Below are 5189 nucleotides of genomic sequence, written 5' to 3'. Positions count from 1 at the left end.
TACATACATTTATATGCAAATACACACACACACACACACACACACACACACACACACACACAATGGAATCTGTTTTTGTGGACCTATGCGTACGTGTGTGCTCGTCTGAATATATAACTGTGTACTTGTTTATAGCTTACAAACTCTTTTTGAAACATTCAACATTAACATCTTTTTCTATAAATACCTACAGGATATAACATTGCTTCACAGATTCAATGTAACAGATTTAAACCTGTCAGAACCAATAATTGCTGTCCTGAGACGGAAGGCAAATGTGATGGAAAGAAATTTCCGGTTACCGTGTATCAATTTAGCGACGCTTTACTCTCTAGTAGTGCGGAAACTACGGCGGCGATCTCTGTTATATATTTCCAATACCATTCTATGTCTCTGCGAATTTGTACATATAGTATATATATATATATATGTATATTTTAAAAAAAAATTATGTGTGTGCATGTATATATATATGTATATATGTATTTATGTATGGATGTATATATAATATATACAATGTACATGAATAATATATATGTATGTACGTATGTATGTATGCATGTGTATGCATACGTACAGGCGAACACATGCAGAGATATATATAGATATATGTGCATTTATATATATTTATATCTATCTATCTATCTATTTATATATACATAAATATATATATATATATATATGTGTGTGTGTGTATGTGTGTGTGTGTATATATATATATATATATATATATATATATATATATATATACGTACGTATACGCATGAATTCATACAAATATCGTCAGGAATACTTGTATTTGTCTGTATGCTGTATTCATGAATATACTTATGAAAACATATAAGCGACCTATGGAAAAGATCATGGTTACAATTAAGTGTTGTTTCATCAAATGTCTTTTTATCAACATAGATAGCTTAGAGGAACATAAAAAAAGGTAAAATTTAAATGAATCAGGAATGAATAACAATGTATTTGTTGCATTGAATCTTCTGAAGACACACAAAAACTCAATTCACTGTTGGAATTAAAGAAAAGAATTCTGAACATCTATCTATCTGTCTATCTAGCTCTTTATCAATATATATATATATATATAAATCCACATACTTATACATACAAATATGTCGTTAGATATATCTTAATACGAACATTCTAAACCAAGTTAAACTTTATCTTGTAGTGACGATGAAACTTTAATTAAATATAGAATACAGAATTGCTCCGGGCATATCAATGTCGATAGCTATTTCAATTTGATCTCGAATAAGTTAAATGGAGTAATATTTACGGTATACGGAGAAGAATCACAGTTTAGTTTCTCCAGCAAATACCATTAAAACGATGTGAGATCAATTTGTGGGTTGGATCCTTTCCGTTATTACCACAAGACCGTCGCTGAAATATCTAAAGAGTAAGCAAATTTAAAGCAAAAGCACCTTATATTGCTATAATGTTAAGTTACCGAATGTGTACTCAAGTGGTCATTGCTTGGTATTTTAAACATATTTGTCATACACCTATCATATCCGTTCTTACCATATTAACAGAGGGTATGATACATTACATAACGTAATTTTAGATCACAAGAAGTTTGCGGATGATTTTTTTTGCCTTTGACTGCTTGAGTAAGTTTAATCGAGGTCTAAACAACAACGTTTGTCGTAACTTGTAGAATATTGAAGAATATTCTAGTTTAAAAAACAAAATCAAGCGATGCTCCAACCATTATCCTTCTTTTTTCTACCTTCGCCTGCCCTCACCTTGAATAATGTTGTCCGATATGGTCTCCTTAAACGAGCCAGAATATTAAAAAGCTTGAAGCATTCCAGAGATCAATTACAAAAAAATTGATGGCATATCTGGTCTTAATTATTGGGATCGACTCGCAAATCTCAAAGTGTATTCTCTCCAGCACCGCCGAGAGCGCTTTATTATTTGCATGATGTGGAAATTGTTCCGACAGTATTGCCCATATGATATCGGTATCACTTTTAAAATCCACCAAAGACTTGATCCCCGTGCCATGCGTCCTCTACAGAAATCGTGCTCTCAGCACATCACAATACTAAGACAGAACTACTTCTCCACAACTGGACCTGCTCTTTTTAACATCATTCCAAAACATATAAAGGAGGAGAAATATTTCATAACCTTCAAAAAGTTCCTGGATGAATATTTCCAACAATTTCCAGATCAAACACCTACTCTTTAATTGAATGGGCAATGGTGCCTAAAGATACATTACTAAATGTCTTTTCCAGAGGGTCCTATTATGTTATCTATGGCCTGGGTGAATGTGGTCGAAACCTATCTAAGTATCTAAATATTACAGTGTCATATAGGTTGTAGCGATATCATATAGGTAACTATATATCTTGCTAATAAGTCAAAGTTCAATTGCATAGAATATTTTGGATATATCCCAATTTGTTTGTAAATTTTTTAACACGATTTCAATTAATATGTTTCAGAGTTGTTCTGAAGTACGCACTTAGTGTTCTTACCCATCTCCTTTCAACTAAGAAAAGAAAATTAGCCAATATATCTCTGGAGTGAATTAGCTAAATATCTAGCATCAGTGTGTATTAGTGTAATGTAGTAATAACAGAAACACACCGATATATGTATATTAACGCTTGGCTTAGTTTTTAATGCGCTGAGCTTACAATCATCAACTTTGGTCCGTATGGCATGACATATGCCTATGTGCGCGCATGTGCATGTATACATGCAGTCATAAATATACACGCTGCCCTTTTCTTTAAATGTTAAGACCGCAGTAAATAATATCTTCCTCAGTTTAGATGATAAGCACTTCTCCCATACTAATAGATTTAACAAAATGTTTAATAGACATACCCTGAGAATAATCTTTATTTGTGCACCTAGAGTAAAAAAGATTTTAGTAGGTAGGCCTACACCTGAGGCAGAGTTAGGGTGCTCATTCAGTGGTAACACATGTCCGATGAACGGCTACTGTAACACGGAGACAGTTCTATACGAAGCAGAGCAAACAGCCAAAGTACATTATGGGCAGCTGAGCATGTGGATGTATGTGGAGGCAATGGAAGGCCCATTCAGAACCCGCTTTAGCAACCACATGTCCTCCTTCAAGATCTCGGATAAACGTAACACAACGCTCGGATATTTACCTGAATAGCAGGAGTGAGGTGTTTAATCCTTGCCCACCTGAAAGGAAGTATATCCTATCGTACCTGCGCACCCCACCATGACTGCAGTCACAGGTCACCGACTTCGACCTTCCACCAATGCCCCCGAGCTCGGCAAAGAGTTTGACCAGAACATACACCAATGCACCCATATACAAACACGCGCACCCCTACAAGGCGGACACCGAACAAAACAGACTTCTCCCCCCCCCCGAACATATACCACTTTACCACTTCACACACATTGTACACCCACGTATATTTAGACCTCCCCATATACGCACACATTGCACACCGCATGCTAAGATAAAAATCCCCACAAAGTTTAACTAATACAGAGAGAACACAGATGAACGAACACGACTAGATATACCTATACCCCTGGAAGAAATAATGCATATGACACCACTACACATTTCACACACTCCATCCCCACAGGAGCAGTACACTTAATAACGCACACTTTCCCCACAAACACTTCAAGCTAACTCTTATCGGGATTGCAGCGCACCCAACCAACCCAGGGACATAACTCTTAATCTAATCCCCTTGCCATTTATCGCTTCACCACCTTTTTCACAGCAGCCGCAAAATGGATGTGTTAATACACTTCCAACAATAGAGATCAGTCGCCAAATTGCCTTCCATATCGGCTAACTCTGATGAGCGTAAGGTTATATAATCGGCTTATCTTACACTCCATTGTATTCCTTGCGCGAAACCGATTCGTGAGTTCAGCTGTACATTTCAGATAATGTGTGTGTGTGTGCGTGTGTGTATCTATGTATAGTGGGTGTGAGCAATGTTAAGCAAGAGGACAAATTTAATATTCCGTCAATTCAAATTCTGATAATCCAACTTTGCAATCACAGTAAAGTACTCCAGAATAGGGTGAATTGACCTGAAGTAAAAGTTCGGACAAAGCAATACGGACGCTGAAGTGGTTTTATTGTCTTCTGAATGGTTTGTTCATAAGTCACAAGATCAATTCATCAGCGTTCAATAAATTATGAACTACAGTAATAGAGGCAATTAATTTAACTTTGAAAAACTTCAAATTAAGCAGCAAAAGATTATTTTATGCTCTACCTACATTCAAAGGCTAAAAAGTTCATCTGTGGGTGCCTCTATTGGACCCTAGTGTGACTCTCATTTTGCATCCGGTGCTAGTTTGCTTAACTACCAACAATTTAGCAGTTCAGCAAAAGAAACATACTAAGATAAAGAAAGAAGATGCGTTCAACTAATTCCCTCCAAATCAATATCCATAGTCGCTGCAGTCCAATGGCTGAAACAAGTGAACGGTAACAGAAAAGGAAAACACACAGGTATAATGGTGATTTAAGTGAATCAGAGTGCAAGCTAATGAGGCTAGTACTATCTTCATGTTTGATGGCACAGTGAAATCAATTCCTTGTCAGTTATCTTAGAAGAGAATTTGTGTTCTTCAGCTCGCACTGAATTCCCGTGGACATCTTCTGAATCACGATTATGACATTACGGCATCAGATAAATTAGAATTGTGTAATCTACCACTAATGTATCAGAATATTTTATGATTTTTATGTATTTCTATGATGACTTCCAGAATTCGCGGGGATAAATTTTAGGATAGAAAGATGTATACATGATAAATGTTTCGTAGATTCTTGCAATAAGTTCAGATTAGCTTCTAGAGAAATAGAAAGTATAAAATTAAACTCACAATGTTTTAATCCAAAGCTGTAATCTTTTATCGTCCATATGCTTCAGTTATTGGATTGCAGTCAATGTGATACTCGGCCATCATGGTTTTGGTCGAATAAATCGTTACCTGTACTTACTTTTTATTCTGTCGGTCTATCTTTGTCGAAAAGCTAATTTACAGGGATGTAAGCAGCTACAGGACATCTAGCCGTGGCGGAGACGAACATAACATAAAGCCACACATACATATGCTCAAACATAGACACACACATACGAACATACAGCCCTCACACACACTTGCATATATATATATATATATATATATATATA

This window comes from Octopus bimaculoides, chromosome 2 (genome assembly GCF_001194135.2).
Source record: "Octopus bimaculoides isolate UCB-OBI-ISO-001 chromosome 2, ASM119413v2, whole genome shotgun sequence".
Lineage (NCBI taxonomy): Eukaryota > Metazoa > Mollusca > Cephalopoda > Octopoda > Octopodidae > Octopus > Octopus bimaculoides.
This window is presented reverse-complemented; position numbering follows the sequence as displayed.